Source organism: Equus quagga, chromosome 9 (assembly GCF_021613505.1).
Source record: "Equus quagga isolate Etosha38 chromosome 9, UCLA_HA_Equagga_1.0, whole genome shotgun sequence".
Taxonomy (NCBI): domain Eukaryota; kingdom Metazoa; phylum Chordata; class Mammalia; order Perissodactyla; family Equidae; genus Equus; species Equus quagga.
In genome coordinates, this window is record NC_060275.1 from 30,952,249 (window position 1) to 30,970,170 (window position 17,922).

Below are 17,922 nucleotides of genomic sequence, written 5' to 3' on the forward strand. Positions count from 1 at the left end.
GACATTTAGAAATCTTTATTTTTTCATCTTGCCTTTTATATTTATATTTACCATCCATCTGAAATTGAATTTGGTGGTAATGTAAAGTACGTGTTCAATATTCATTTCCTTCCTTATGGATACTGAATTGACACAGTACCATTTATTTTAAGGCCATCCTTCCCACATTGCATCGGGGTGTTTTTTATTTGTTTGCTTGTTTTTCTTATCATGTATCAGGTCATTATATACATGTGAGTTTCTGGCTTGTCTATTCTGTTCATCTGTATATCTGACTATCCTTGCACCAAGTCCACAGTGTCTTGATTGTAATAGGGCAATAAATCTCTGATAGCACAAATTCTCCAGCTTTTTTCTTAAGATTGCCTAAGTTTCTTGGGCCTTTACATTTCTACATAAAAATCTGGGGTCTGCTGGTCAATTTCATTAAAATAATTGGCCAGGCATTTGGTTAGAATTGCACTATATTTCCACTTTGTGGAAAAATCTATTTTTATTGGGTCTTCCATTCCATGATGTTTACAATGTATAGCTCTCCATTTACGTAGACTTTCTTAGTACTTGTCGATAATGATTTATGCTTTTCTTTAGAGAAATATTTCACTTTTTCAGTTATTTGATGTTCTTTCAAGCTACCATAAATTACTTTTTTTTTCTTCTTGCCTACTTCTTTTTGTTTGATGCACACCTGAATTTGCCAGGAATTATGACTTACTCATTTTTAAAATTTCTGCTCCTAGTAAAAATCCTGACACATAGTAGATATTAATTCAATATTTGTGAAATAAGTGAATAGACAAATGTGTGTCTAATCACCATGAAGACTTAAATTCTCTACCCAAGCTTATATCTGCCATCTTCCTATAAACTCCACCTAATTCATACGTTACCACTATCACATGTTGTATTACCTTTGACATATCCTCCAATTCTAAATATCATTTAGCAGTACACTAAACCAGGTGCAGTCTTTTTTGGTGTAAGTATCATTCATCACTAACCATGCTGCATAATTCCCTACTTACAAAGATTCAACAGAGGTTTGTTATTTGTCTAAGAAGGTAACTGAGAAGCTGAAAATAAGAGATAGACTTGGTGACCTGTGAAATTTGAACAGTTACTTTTTCTGTGCACTTCCATCCTCCTCTCCTTGTTGTCTCTATTCTATAGCTCCAGTTCTTATACTCTGCCTCCCAGATAGACAATGCTAATGAGGGGTCTAGTCTTTCTCCTCATCTGAACCCTCCAGCAGGGCCCTGTGCTCCAAATAGGTCTCGTTGTCTTGTTTTCAACATGGCCTCCCGAGAAGCAGCAAGCTGTGATGGAGAATCGGCTTTAGTAGTGGGCAGACTACCTGCTGGACAAGTAACTTACCATCTGGCGGCTCTGTTTCCTCATCTGGAAAATGTAAAGCATTATAAGACTCACTGAATTAATTTAGGTTCCTTCATGTTACTTATAAAAATATGGCAAAATATTTTCCAATTCAGGTACTTATTGCTGATGATAGCCTTCTTAAATTAGTGTTAGACACTTGCTAGCCTCGAAGTAGGACACTGTAGCGATATCAAACCATAAAAATTATATTGCTTAGGTAACTTCTCATTCTGCCTGTGAATAGCACCTTTCCAAGACACAAGAGGGTTTGAGTTCTGTCACTTTTCCGCTGCCTCCAAAAGATTGTATGCAATCTGCTAATAACTGAGAATTCTCTAAAAGGCACTTATTTCTACTTGCTAGAGTTCACTTACACTTTCTACTTGGACTGTGGATTGATTTCTAGAATGAGCACATAAAAATACATGACAAACGGTTAAATTTGAATTTCAGATATATAATGAATAGTATTTTAACATATGTATGACCCAAACATGCAATACGCTAAAAATATTGCATCATTCCAAATTTACTTATACTAAAAAATTATGTCCTGTGCAATATCTGAGGCATACTTATACTAAAAATTTATTCATTGTTTATCTGATATTCAAATTTAACTGGGCTTCCTGTAGTTTATCAGCAACCCTAACTGATCCTTTAAAAAGTCTGTTTGGGAAATTCACTGGCTTTTTTTGAGAGATCACCTCCAGGGAGCTATTTCAGGGGGCTTAACAGGGATCTTAGAAACCCCCTGAAAAGAAAGAGAAATGCTTACCCCCGACTCCCCAAGTTGGCTACCAACCTCTCTCTTAACTCATGACCTTCATCTTCCCTCTGGCTACTATGATGACCCCGTTCCTGACCCCCACCCATCTTCCCGCAGGGCACTTGACCTAACAGCTTCTCTTACTTAAGGGTTTGCTCTCACATTTATCCTTTATCCTGATTGTCAATTTTTCCTTCTCTACTGGATTATTTCCATCATAAAAAAATATTACTGATCCCATACCTTCTTGCATCTGCCACCTCAGTTACAAAAAGCCTATCAAAGCACTGTGTGTAATAGTAGTCTGCTCTTACTCACTTTCCCTTCTCTTCTCAACCAACTCCAGAAAGGACTATCCTTCTATTATAGGCCAAAACAGACTTAGCCTAAGGGAAGCCATCTTATAACTCTATAACTTTTGCTTCTCTTCCTCCATACTGCTTCATGAAGTAACCTCATTAGTTAATTTGACTATACAACAGCATGCTATTGATATTACTCCTGTTTAGTCTCTCAATGTCTGAATTGCCATAATTCGCTTAAATAATTCTTTTTGACAAATTTCTTAAATGACCGCACGTTGTATCTAGATTTTCAGTTTAAGAAAACAGCAAAATATATAGGTATTAAAAAAAATCAATTTGAAGATGAACTCTTTTCTTAATTTGGTTTCTTCTTCTCTGTAATGGACACCAATAGGTTAATTAGATAACAAATTTCTGTTGATTGGTTAACAAATATATCCATTTATATAGTTAATTCTGTGACTTTTATGAGTATTTACAAAGATGGACATTTTGAACAATATGGCAAGTTGACCCAGTAGATGTTCTAGGTGCTTCTCCTTTCCTCAGTCACACCATAGAATTCACCCAGCAGCTAACTAGTCTGATTTTATTTGAGACAGTCACCAATTGGGTCCACTTTTTAAAAACAATTGACTATATAATACCATATTCTTAAAAGTATCTCCCATAACAGAGTGGTCAAATAGAATTCAAAGATGGCATAAGGCAGAGTTTGGTAAACTACAGCCCATGGGTGGCCTGTTTTTGTAAATGAATAAACACAGACACACCCATTAGTTCACGTTGTCTGTGATTGCTTTCACATTGTAATGGCAGAGTTGAGTAGTTGCCACAGAGAGAGACTGTCTGACCCACAAAGCCTAACATATTTACCAACTAGCCCTTGTAGAAGAAGTATGCCCTTAGTCTAGGGTGAGAACTCAATGATTCCCACAAAACCAGTAGGAAAAGAAATTTCAGTCAGGCAATTTGCTGATGTGCATCAGTCAATAAACATGCTTTTATTCAGCTCATATTCTGATTTCAACATTCTTGGAGATAGAATTGAGGTATAATATACATGATCTGCAGTCACAAAAATTTTATAAATTCAGGGAGACAATATATCCACATAAATAAAATGACGTGGGAATATATAATTGAGTGTTTAGTGTAGATAATGCATATTTTAAATACTCATAATTTTTATGTGGCACTGTATCTTTCCTATAATTCCTAGGCAATACCACATTGAAGTATGTTGGCTGACTGAGCCATCTGCAAACATTTTTCGGTGACTCCTTCAGTTCCACTTCCTCTGAGCTAAGATGTCTTCTCACTCCTGCTTTGAGAGGAAGTCCATAAACTAGTTCTCTTAAACTAGTAAGTTCTTGATAAATGACACACACACTAAATCGTGTCAATAACCTGGATGTTCCTACAGAGCAATGAATATTGCTAACTCTGAACAATAGATAAATGACTCATCTAGTCTGTTTAAATGACCTGTTTGCTGTTATCTGCACATAGTAATTTACTGGAGGAAATTGGATTTTGCTGGCCTGTACTTCCTGCTTTGTTCACTTTGTGCTCCTTCCCTCTTCTATTCTGACTCATAAATAAGTCAATCTTACTTCAACATGACGCTTTTAAAGTCTAATACTTTGTGAGGAACTTTCTTTTTAATGATACTCTTGAAACTAAAATGAATAACTTGCTGCTGAGAATATTCTCATAAGACTATGAAAATTAAGATGGATAAAATGTTAAGAAAATATTTCAAGGAATATTCTACAATTCAGAAGAGTTGCTCCCATATAATAGCACTCTTAATTGATTTAATTTCATCTTACAGCACAATAAACTGAAATGCATGAGTGTGAACACTGAAAGTATTTATGTTTCAGGTGAACAAAACCTCTCTAGCTATGAAAAGCCAGTACAGATATTTATGTTAACTTGCTGCCTGTTGTCACCAAAGATACGAACCAAAGTGGCTCTCCCAATCAAACTCTGACATTGAACTTAACGAAGCAATCAATCAGACAACCAAGAAGTATCTGCTGAGCGTGCACTTAATGCACAGCATTGTCTCAGGTACTCTAAACTTCTGGGCACATAACAATTCTGATTCTTAAAGAAATTACAATTTATTTTAGAAAAGAAGATATATAGATAGAAAAACAGTGAAATGTTGACGAACATAAAGTTAAGTGAAAGCAGAGATCATGTCTAATAGATTTTTAAAGTCTCCCAAAAGACTAGTCCACCATTTAATACATGTGAAAAGCTAAATAAATTACTTATAAATGAAGTCTTTGATAAGTGCAAATTTGTGATTTACAGTCTCCCAATATAACTAAATTCAGAGAATTTGTAAATTGGATTTTGAGATAATTTAAGAAACCCTCAATGAGGTCATGAATTTTGGCTTATCCTTTCAGAATGGGAAGACTTTGATAAGCATAGTGTTGAGGTAGGCATTGGAGAGCGTGGGAAAAACGTGACCAAAGGCACAGAAATAGAAATGGATATAGCATATGAGAGAAAGCTGATCTGCTTGTGTGTTAATCAATAGGAAAATTGAAGCCGGGTTTTCATGTATACTAGAAAACCAGGAAAAAAATTGGATTGACATAATGAGCAACAATTAGCTTTCACAAGTTCTTAAAGAGGTTGGCTAGCTACAAAATGAGTATTTTGTCTACAGAGGGAATTAGCCCAATGAATCAGGGCTTTATAACAGGTCTTTAAATCTGGGCCAGGATTTATCTAGTTTCATAATTGGCAAGCATGAGCATGGGATTTTCTTTATCATTTACAATGCAGTACGACTTATTAAATTTCTTAGTAAGCTTTGACTGTCTTCAACTTAGACCTGTGCAAATTATATTTATCAAACTTGACTAGAATAACCTTTTGCCACTCCTCCCTCCCATATTTTAACTTAAAGCCAAAATTACTCTTTCAGATTGTACTAAAAGCCAGCTTAATATCTAAATTTCTCACAGTTCCTTCCTCTTCCATGTCCATTAGAAGCCCAAAGGAGAGTTCATGGTGATGGTTATCTTGTTCATAACCAGAGAGTCATGTATCAACTTGATTGTCATTCTTTGACTCCGATGAAATTGTTTTTTCCCTTAGAAACGTAATTATCTTCATAAATTCTCTTCAAACTTTTTTATTTGAAATTGTTACATGAGATTGCATTCTCTACATACTGATTCTACTTCCAGCAAAAAAAAACAAACAAAGTTGATTATCGACACTACAGATATAGGATGTTAAAATGCTGAAATTAACCTCAAATCCATCCAGATATGATTTGTAACAAAGGTAGAGAATAGACAATTAATCAAAGGCAAGCTAGTGAAGTTTCTATAGGGAAGATGCTTGGGAGCTAATTGAAGTTATGAAGGACACAGTCAGCAAAGTTTCATTGTTGAGATGCTACTCCAAAGGTAGTCTTATATTAGGAGGAAAACCAGTGGAAATTAAGGGCAGACAGAGTCCAGATGAGAATTAAAGACCCCTAGGAGCAGCAGGTTAGGAGCAGAATTCCAGTCCATTCAATCAAGAGAACTTCAGGCAGAAGTATAGTCTAGTATCATCAATAACTCAATAAGCCCCAAGTCAATTTCCTCTCCTCACTTTAATCAGAAAATTTGTGTCTTATTTCTTCCAGAAAACTGAAGTTATCAGGTGTGATCTGCCTCCCCTTCTCAAAAACTTCCACCCAAAACCCCAGAACAACCTATATTCACACACACACACACACAGACAAGAATCATTTGCTCCACTATGAGAAATTTAGCTGCAACTTCTATTCATGACAAACACTTCCACCTTTGTTCTTAAATCCCTTATATGTTTTCTAGTACCTTAATCCATCATTTATCCCCACACCCATATAATTCTCTTACAGCTTAAACAGCTCCAATCCTGAAAATTATTTTCCAAGGCCAGACTGTCTCTACCAGCTTCTCATCTCTAAGCTTTCCTTTGCAGCCGTGCTTTCTGAAAGATTAACTAACGTTTTGCATTTCTAATTCTTCAGCGGCTATCCTCTCCTTGACTTTATAATCTGATTCCAATCTCCACTGCTCTAGAGAAGCTATGCTCACCAAAGCTGTAAATAGCTTCCTAATTGCTCAATTAGGCAATCTCTTACTTACTTGAAACTCGAGTGCATATGATATTACTGGTTATTTCATCCTCAAGTTTCCATCTTCTCAAATTCTATGATTCCTCACTTTCCTCGCACTCATTTTCTCTGAGAGTTCAAAATTGGTGTCCTTTATGAAATCTTCTTTCATTAGTCTTTTCTTCTGCCTTTTGCTCTTCTATATAAACTCTCTTTAGAAAACTCTTGCCACACTTGTAATTTTTTAGTGGATAAATTATTGATAGATATCATATATTCACATACATTTGCAAAACATAATTGTATGGCTTAATACAACCCAATTTGTGGTAAGGAAGATCCCTTGGCTGTTCTTCTTCTGGGTGTGTGCTTTACCGTCTCAGGCCTGTTAGACTTTGGAATAACTTTACCAAGTTCTCTGTAAAACCCTGATGGGATTTTGATTGGAATTTTGCTAAATTTTAAATAAATGTGGAGGATAGTAGATAATTGTGTTATTCATAAAGATATTTCTTTACATTTAACTAGTTCTTTCCACATATCTTTTAATAAAATTCACAATTTTACCAGTAGAGGATTTGTGCACCCTTTTATTCCTGAATACTTGATCTTTTCTGATATTCTTATAAGTAGTAACTTCTCCTTAATCGTATTTTATGGATGTTCATTGCTGATGTTTAAACATGCAATTGGCTTTTGTATATTAACAAAAAACAGCTTTCTTGACAAACTCTTCTATTATTTTTGCCAATATATCTATAAATATGTGCTTTCTAGTCTCTGCAAAGAACAATAGTTCTATTTCTTTTTTTTCTAATCTTCATGACTTTAATTTCTTTTTCGTGTTTTATTGCACTGGATAGCACCTTTAACACAATATGAAACAGAAGAGGTAGATGTCCTTTTCTCAGTTTTAGTATTGAAGGTGATATTTCTAATGTTTCCCCATCTGCAATAATCTTTCCTCCAAAATTACACAGATACTCTTTATCACATTATGGAAGACACCATCTCCTCCTAATTTATGAATAACTTTTATTATAAAAGGATATTAACATTTTTAAAGATTCTTTGTATCAATTGAGATGATCCCCTTTTCCCTCTTTGTTTTTCTGTTAATGTGGTGAATTTTATAAATTTTCTGATACTAAACAATCTTTACATGTCTTGGTTCAATGTGATTTTGTAACAGTGTATTACATTTTTATACAATCAGATTTGGTTTGCTAATGTTATATTTAGAGTTTTTCTGTCTTCTTTCTTGAGTGTAATGGACTTACTTTTTTTGTTTCATAAAGTTCTTTTAATGTATTTGTCTGGTTTTGATGACTTCTAGAATTAACTGGGAAATATTCACTCTTTTTTCCTATTTACTGAAAGAGTTTGTACAAAATTGGAATGGTATATATTTTTTAAAGGTAGGTTGTGCTTTCTGATAAACAAAGCTTCAATGTCCTTAATAGTTACAGGTATATATGTCTTTTATTTCTCCTAGAATCATTCTTGGTGAGTAACACTTTTCCTAAAAATTCATTTGACTTATGTTTTCAAAATGGTTAGCATATAAGTGTTGATTTCATTATTTTATTACATTTTTAAATGCCTAATTAATCTGCAGTTAAGTTCCCCCTTTCAATTATACTATACTTTTATTTAACTGTGGCTTTGCCCTTTTTCTCTTAATAAGCCTTTGGAATTTTATCAAAGAACCAAATTTTGATGTTGCAGATCTTCTTCTTTATTTTTGTTGTTGTTTTTTAATTATTTTTCATTTCTGCTCTTATTTTTAATACACACTTTCTTCTACTTGTCTTTAAATTTTCTCTCATTTATATTCTTACTTCAGTTTTTATATGAAGGGTTTATTTTATCTTTTGTTTCTAGGAATAATTACCTTTGTATTATAATTTCTTTTCAATTCATAAGCTATTTAAGCAGTATATACTTTAATTTACAAGCGTGAGAATTTTGAATTTATCTTTTATTTATTACCTTGAATTTACTTGCATTGTGATTGAGAGATGATTATCTATCTGATCCTATTTTTAGAAATACCTTGAGCCTTTCTTTATGCCTTGGAATAGTGTCAATTTTTGCAAAACTTTGATATGTGTTGAGAAAAACTTGCAACCTCTAATGTTGGAAGTAGAATTCCATAAATATTTTAGGGAAAGTCTTCTCATTTTGTTTTTTAGATCTTCTGTATTTATTAATAATCTCTCTTCCTTGCTTTCCAATTCATCTGAAATCTCCTTTAGGATTGTGTTTTCTCCCTTTAGTGACAATATTATTGTCTCATGTATTTTGAGACTACTTTATTAAAAGCATAGATGTTTAAATTTTTACTATATTTTAGGTAATTGAAACTTTTATATTTTATATTGACTGACATTGATTTTTTTTTAAAGAAAACAATGATTTTACTCTTAATCTTCCAGTATTCTACACAGAAAAGATCTAGAAATTTGTAATCTAATCTATCAACGGGTTTTCCTTTAATAGGTAAATTTAGGTCACTTATATTCATTGCAGTGTTTTATTTATCTGACCTTTTTCTATCATTGTTATTCAGTTATTTGCACTTGTTCTATGTTCCTTTATAATCCATTCTTACTTTTTGAAGTTTGATATCTATATCTTACAGTAATCTACAGAAACTTTGGAATACTCTGACATTCCTCATGTTCCTCCAGCTCTCACTCTCTGTCTTGTGGTTATTATCTAGATTTTTCTAATCTCAGTCAATATGAATATTTTTTTAACTTTTTTCTTTTTATCTTGGCTTCATTTCAGCAACCACCAATTTTAGTAAAGTATTTGACTGCCTTTACTTTTCGTTTCTTTTTCTCTTTTTTGATAAAATACTTAAAGGAAGGAAGACTCAAACCATGAATGTTGCACAGAAATGCTATAATTTAGCTTTTAAGAAGAATCTAGAACATTTAAACATAAAATGTGTCCAGAGAACAAAATTTGGGAAGAGCTGAGGTAGATACAGTGAAGTTATGTTAACACCCACCCATACATCTTTAAGAACTACTTAATGCCACCTTAGTAAACATAACAAGCAGGTGCCCAAGCTCAGAGCAGATGCCAGAGAGAGTTGAAAGTTGTCAATTAGCAGAGGCAGTGAACTTGACATGTGGAAATAGCTGTGCAAACTAAAAGCCACTTGAAGGTTTTTAGTGTCTACAGAGAGAAGCTAAAAATATGCTTGTGAGGATTTCAATGTCTGTATTTTTATCAGCAGCAAAGTAGAAACTGAAAAATGTTAAAGAAAATTATGAAAATTATCTGGGCAAGACTTTATGGAAGAAAGAAAACATAACCAAGTTTAAGGAAGATGATTGATTGTTCTACATGGTATATTTTGCCGGTTAAATGATTGCTATTGTAGAAATAAACATAAGTATTTACACTAAGTAGCATGGTGTTGAGACTAGTTTTGCTCATTTTTCTTCCTAAAGATACTCCAACTGTTAAGCCTCTACAGCTCTACTAAGGATCCATTTACTACTTGGTACCCAGTCACCGGAAGGAATACAAGTAGCTCTCGAGCCCTTCCAGCAAGAGATGCATGGCACGAAAGGGGCCCTTCACCTGTGGGGCCCTTCATAGTGGCATCGTGACTGCTGCAGAGAGAGAGTAGGAAGTGGCCAAGATAGTGTGATTCACCAAACTTTTCTAAAATAAATATCCATTCACTCACTAAGTATTTTTTGAATATGTATTATGTGCAAGGTAAAGTGAGGCATGAACTCTTTGAATGTCACATAGCTGACGTGGATCTCATTTTAAACTATAAAATATTATCTGGTGTTTATCTTGAGAGAAGAGGTCAGGGGCCGGCTGCATGGCCTAGTGGTTAAGGTCGCGCATTCTGCTTTGCTGGATCCTGGGCGCGGACCTAGGACTGCTCATCAAGTCATGCTGAGGCGGCATCCCACATGGTAGAACTAGAAGGACCTACAGCTAGAACATTCAGCCATGTACTGGGGGGCTTTGGGGAGAATAAGGGAAAAAGAAAGATTGGCAACAGATGTTAGCTCAGGGCCAATCTTTAAAAAAGAAAAAGAAAGAAAAGAGATCATATCAAGTTACTATAAGTCCTTTATATCTCCTTGTAAAATAGGTCTATTACAGCAATGCCTCTCAAATTTTATTGTGCATGTGTCACCTGGAAATCTCGCTAAAATGCAGACTTTGATTCAGTAGACCTGGGGGATGAGAGCTAAGATTCTATATTTCTCAGGTAATCCTTTTGTAATAGGTTCACGGACATATTGAGTATCAAGTTATTAGATGGACTATATATAGCCTGATGAGAACCAAGAGGAGTGAAAAGACAAGCGCCTGGGTATAAAAAAGTTCCCTGAGAGAGCAGTCCCAGATGGGGGCCTGTGGGGGATCAATTTGCAGGATCCTAAAAACATGAAGACATTAAAAAAAAGAGAGAGACACACAACTAAAAACAAAAGTGGGTGAGAAAGCTAAGAATACATTTTGGCTAATTTTAATTTTTCTCAGAAACAGGCCCGAACGGTACCAAAACTGCACCTGAGCAATAGGGACCACTGCCCTGGGGGCTGTACTTTAGAGGTCTCTAAACTGGCCCTTCTCTGGCAATGACTCTTCCCATGGAGAAAGAAGACTGTAGGGTCAAGGAGATGTGCCTCTTGGAGCGCATGCTGCCTCTTCTAGACCATGTGCATGCTTTGCTTCCCAAACTCCCTGAGCCACCTCTAGGAATTACATGAGCACCAGTCTCAGAACATTCTCCCCAGGGCAAACCATGCCCCCACGGGAAACAGAGAGTACTTGTCCATCCATCTGGCTGAGACTCCTTGCATTCTGGGACAAAAGGGGAAAAGAAGCGGAGTGGGCTACAGTCCTCCACGTGCACTCTTGCCCTGGGCCCCACACAAATGTTAAAGCCAGGCTTAGACGTGTGTGGGAATTTTCAGTGTTTCTGATTGCCTTCTTTTTGTTTGGTATCTGTGGACTACTACTGAAACAGCTGAAACCCAGGTTTGCATTCATGTTTAGTTTCTAGAAGTATCCTTTGCCCTCAAATGTCATCTTTATTATACCTGAAATGCCTCAGTATAAATCAGTTTCTATATTTTCAAATATGAGGATTAGAGACAATTGTGGTGGAGAGGATCAGAGGGCTCCTAAAGTGGGGGAAGGAACCATAAAGACTTTGAGAACACAGGGAAAATAAAGGCAAGGGACTTGTGTCAGTTGCATTGAATGCTAAATGTTAGCATAGAGCCTGGCACACTATTTGTGGTCAACAAATATTGCTGATCTTTTGATGAATGAATGGACTGATGAGAAAGGAACTCTAAAACACAATGCCTTTGCTTTCTTCTCACTTTCTTACCTTCCACATCCTACTTCAAACCAAAGCTCAGCTTTGATAACACAAACCAGTGGAGATGCCCTCCTGAGTATTTGGTCCGACTGTGGTTGTGGCTGGGAAGGTAACGGTAGGATTCCCTAGTCTGGTAACTGGAGTGAGAGAAAACTCTCAAATATTTGGAAGAGTATGGAACTCAGCATAAGGTAATGGATTCTAGCTCTGGCTCTGCCACAGACTGGTGTGAAACTGGCAGCCCACTAGATTTCACTTCCTTTACTTACAAATAAGAGCTATAGCAACAAATCTCTATACTTAGATAAAATGACTAGAAAAAATGCTTTGAAACAATATAGTACTATAAAAATGCTCAATATTAATTTTAATTGTATTTAGTACAAAAGTAAAGTCTTTAGTTTCTCTCTGTCTATATTTGGAGAGGATATTTAAGATGAAAGTAAATCCTGGAATGCTATTGCGCATGGTGACTCACAGACATAAATAAGAAATATAAAATCCTGTGAATTTGGTCTGATTTGACTTATTTCAAAAAGAACCATACAGATATGGTGAACAAAGCCTACAAGTTTTCTAACTTGTCGATGATCACTTTTTGAGTGGAGAGTAAATTCAGAAAGCATCTAGGTGTGAATGAAGTTCAGTCAACCCAGCCCTAGGGAGACCGCCATCACAGAGGGCCACGTTTTTTCCTACGTATAGATTCATAAATTTTATGATATGCTTCTATGTTTGGTGGATATGTTGAATTTCTACCCAATTAACGAGATCATATTATTATGATTACTAAAGAATATTGCTCAAAATATCAGGGACTTGAATTCAAATTCCGACTATCCCTTTTGCTAGTTTCTCAATCTTAGTTAAGGCAAATTACTTTAGCTCTTTGCATTTTCATTTCCCCATCAACACCACAAGAATTATAATAAAATTTGCCATATTTTTCTCATAGAAATGATGCAGGAACAGAAAGACAGATTGAGAGAGACCCAGAGACAGACGGAGACTAGTAAATATGCCTCAGAACATGCAAGTCATTGTACAAATGCTAGCCCTCAGTATTATCAACTATCTTCTAAGTTCTAGCCTCAGAAGTAGTGATCATTTTGCTACACATGCTTTCATCTGACTTCTCGTATGATCAATGGCCCAGAAGGACCAAATAATTGGCCAAAGCTGAGTGTGACTCTGGAAGAAAGCAAAGATGGCTATTGTACAGGAGGCCGATCCCATTATTATTACTTGGCTGTGTTTACTGAGTAGACTGGGAGGCTATATGGATCGAGTTAACTTGATCTTTGGGAAATAATAATGTCACTTTAACTTGTGCGGAGTCTTTCGTAGCTGAGACTGTGGTTTGCATAATAATGGCAAGCAATTTAAGCACTTCGTGTATTTAAGCAAAACATTTAATAAATTTGATCTGCAATAATACCATCTGAAATTAACAAATGCCAAAACTATGAATAGGTACAAACTTTTAACTAGAAAGCCTGCTATTAATTCTGCTTCCCCGATGCAACTACAAATATTTAATTATCCACAGTCTTCAACAGCATTTGGGATAAAAATTTGGATGGTTGTGTGATGTATTTCCAACAATCATATCCAGAAATAAATATCCGGGTGAGTTAAATTACTGTCTTTGTGTGCATACACACACACACTCACACAGAGATGCAAATACACACATGGCTATGTCTACAGATAGACAGCAAGCTCACGTGCATCCATACTTAAATATTTACATATACCTTAGACAACCGCATCTTCCTATCTTCGGATTTTTTTTTTCTCCTTCAAAACCTTGCTCTCCTAAAAGGGTTTGAGTGTCCATGGCGACACAATTACAAAGACAGAAAGAGATTGTAAAGCGATCTCTAACCTCTCCTTCCCTACCCTCAGCCTGCCAGCTTCCCTAAGGAACACAACCAACAATAGTACCCAGGATGCAAAGGAAGACCCACAGTCACTATTTTTTCTTTGTATTTTGCATGCCAATAGTGCTTTTTCTGTGGCTGGATGATTTGGGAACTCAGATTTAGGGGTGAAAATTATTATGACTGCATGAAGCCTTGACTCCCACATTTCACTGTCTTTTTCCTTTAATGGTCATTTAAAAGACATTTGTAGAGTTTGACAAAGCATTGATGACTCTCAATAAGAATAATGTGCACATTCAAATGGAGCCTGGCTTTCCAATAAATCTGAATTCAGGCTGCTGGGACGTGTCTGAGTATTGTCTCCAGATTTGCTGCGGAACACTGCCATCAAGTGTGAAGTCGAAGCGGTACTTTCCAGGGGTAGTTTCGCTGGAGCTGTGGTGGTACAGGAGTCTTCCAAAAACCTGACCCCCAGATTTTTTTTTCAGTTTTGTGACAAGTTCACAGCAGGTGTCAAATGCTTTTTAAAACTTTTCAGAGAGTCTTGCATTGATACAGCTCTTTTAACCTTTATAGTAAAGAAGAAATATGTCACCTTAATGGCAGGGAAGACTTGTAGGCTATGACTCTGGTGAGTTTTCAGGCTTTGAAGAAAGGAATGAACAGACATGAATGGCCACCTAGTGCCTTTCACAAGTGTCCCAAATTATTCTGCTCAATTTTGTGTTATGAAGAACCCTTCTACTTCTGAGTTTCTCAGCTGAACTTGGAGTAATGAAAAAATAAACAAGCAAACAGACAAACCTCTCTGTTGTTTTTCAGAAAGAAATATTTATATAAATCTACATTATCTTCTAGAATGTGCTGAGTTCACTGCCTGGCACAGAGTAAACATTCAAAGACTATATATTGAATGAATGAAAAGTTAAGTAATAAACCTCATCCTGTCATTCAAAATGCAACAAAATATTCCTTCAGTATAGCATCTTTCTAGTTATACATATTTTACTCTATTCACAACATAAAGCTTGTACTCCAACCAATATTGAAAGATCAATAAAAACATTATGTTTTCTTAGTTCTCTGACTTTTAAAAAATGTCATTCCCTTTACTTACTATATTCTATAGCCCTAACTTTACCAGTAAATATGCCTTAGAATTCTACTAATTCTCCCATGCCTAACTCAGATGATTTGATACTGAATCTACATTAATTCTTCTCATCTCTGATCACCTCCAGTACTGAGTCTGAATCTCACATCTGAAAGGAATTTCCATCGTTATAAATGTCAATGTTATGTCTCCTAAAAGTTTAAACACTACTTGAGGACAAAGTTTATATTCTATATTTTAATTGACCAAGATCAAACCATCCCTCTTTGGCTATCCAGGAGAAGTGATGCTTGTCTGTGACCCTAGATATGGGGAGCCCCATCCAATTTATCCAGTATGTCCCACCTGCCTTTCAATGGTCAAAAACGTTCAAATTTCATCAATTTTTAGCAAGATATCCCAGAAACCTAGAGGTCTGGAGGTGATTTGGAAAATATAGTATTACTGGAATCTAGGCAACATCTTGTTATATTATAGGCATGTAGCCATTCACATAATACATCATTTTCCAAAAGGTTTTGAGATACCTGTAGGCAGGGCATACATAAACAAGTTGTTTGTACTTGCAAAGCACGTAGTTAAATGATATAAACATTTTAGTTTTATTAAGAGGAAAACTAGTGGGTAATAAATTAGTGGGAAATGAGAGCAACTATGGTAGAAGTCACATTACATAACACATTTTTAAAGAAAAATGTAGATTTTGAGCTCAGAGAAGAGAATTCCAGGTAACTGGCATGAGGCATATTGAGGCATTAGTTAACACACCATATGACCAGTCTTATCTACTGATTGTATGTGGTCCAAAAGCTGGAAAATTGTAAAGTTCAATCAAGTTTTAATTTTCCTTTTTAATTACTTTTAACGAAAGAAATAAAAAGTTTTACCACCATCTCCAAGAGACAGAAGTACAACATCTGCTTGGATGATAGTAGGATGGAGCAATGATGACAGGCTCTCTGCTAAGTATTTCACATACATTATTCCTCTATTCTCACACAGTGTGGTAGATAGGTGAAATTATTCACAAGTTATAGATGAGAAAATTGAAGTTAGAAAGTTTTAGCCACTTACTCAAGTACACAGTTAAATGTTAGGATAGCCGTGATTTGAACCCAGGCCTATCTGATTCTACTCCCTCTGCTTTAAACATTCTATATAGTACTAATCACTAAGTGATTAGTGACTGGATATAAGTTGAGTTTGGTTCTCTGTGGATCAGGTGATCACTGTTAAAGATTGACTCTTGATTTGGGCATAGAATTTGCTGACAGTTATCTCTTCTCATTTTCTTCCATTGATGTGAAATGCATATACACACATCACTAGAAATTCAAATCTTGTATGCTTTTAAAAATATGATTCAAATATTTCTTCCTACAAATTATCTTTACTAACTAATCGCATATCATTCTGACTATGCTAATGCTTTGTATTTCATCAATGCTTAGATTATCAATTGATATTTACATTTTTCATATGCTTTGCAAAATGTTCTTTAGTTGGTTCGTGGATGTCACCCTAACTCTGTTGCAAGTTCCTTGAGTAACGGAAACGAGTCTTACGGAAATTTCCATTCACTATTCATTCCTACCTAGAACATAACACACTGACTCATAAAGTTGTTATTGGAGAGATTCCTGTATTGACTAATATTTAAGTCTTGATGACTGAGAATGTTTTGGTTGTTTAAAAAAAAAGATCGGCACTGAGATAACATCCGTTGCCAATCTTCCTCTTTTTTTCTCCCCAAAGCCCCCCAGCACATAGTTGTATATTAAGCTGTAGATCCTTCTAATTCTTCTATGTGGCATGCCACCTCAGCATGGCTTGATGAGCAGTGCTAGATCTGGGCCCAGGATCCAAACCGGCAAACCCTGGACCATGGAAGCAGAGTGTCCGAACTTAACCACTCAGCCACAGAGCCGGCCACAACTGAAAATGTTTCATGCGTGAAAGAAATTATCTCAAAGCTCTGAGTTGTAAGGCATATGCCTCCTAATAAAGTACATTTAGATAAATATTAGAATTTCCTTGTACCAAAGAAAAGAAGGAATTTGCCACATAAGGATTATAGGAAAAATTTGTATCTATGTGCTGTTGATTTGGAGATAAGAAAATGTCAAAAACTGATACTAGTATCTAAGTAATGAGTGTTGACTCCAATATATCTGGGAGAACTTTGTAAGCAATAGGAAAAGAGTGGTTCTGTGAGTAAGAGATTTGGGTTGTATTTTCTGTTTTCTCACTGTCAAGGTGAAATGTGGAATATATTTCTCAGTCTCTTGACCCAAGCTTTTTTACCTGTGGAATAAAGATAGAATATATGCTCGGCTCATTTCACAGGTGATGAAGATTACATGTGATACAAGAGGAAGAGAATTAAAAGTTTAGTGCCAACATAAAGGATTAATAACTTTGAAACCACACATTTGAGAGCAAGAATAGCAGGCTTTGTTCTTCTGGGTAATGCATGCAATCTTGTCATTCAGCAGTTGCTCTGGGATGTGGCTTAGCTGTTTTAAAGGAATCTCAGTCCACAGCACTGCCAGTACACTCTTCACTGATTAAGTGGCTCTTGAGCTCTGTGGGCTAAGAATTGCTGTTCCATTGTATTCTATCAGATGTCTAGCAGACATCTAAAAAAACACATGTTGGCAGCACAGATCTCCATAGCTAAGTTGAGTGGAAAATGACACGGTTAATGACTTTGGGGATGTCTTAGAAATGTCATTTTGCCCATTACAAGTAATACATGATCCATTTTCAATGTAAATAGGTGTATGTGTGTTTGTGTTTAATTAGCATAGTCTTTCATAATGTACTAATAAAACTTAATCTTACTGGTGGGATTAATCCTTAGAATTGACATCTGTCCTGTAGAATCAATGTGATTTTGGGGATGAGATATAGAACTTCATAATAATTGTAGTTTTAAACTAGCTATAGGGCTATATAAACCATGAAT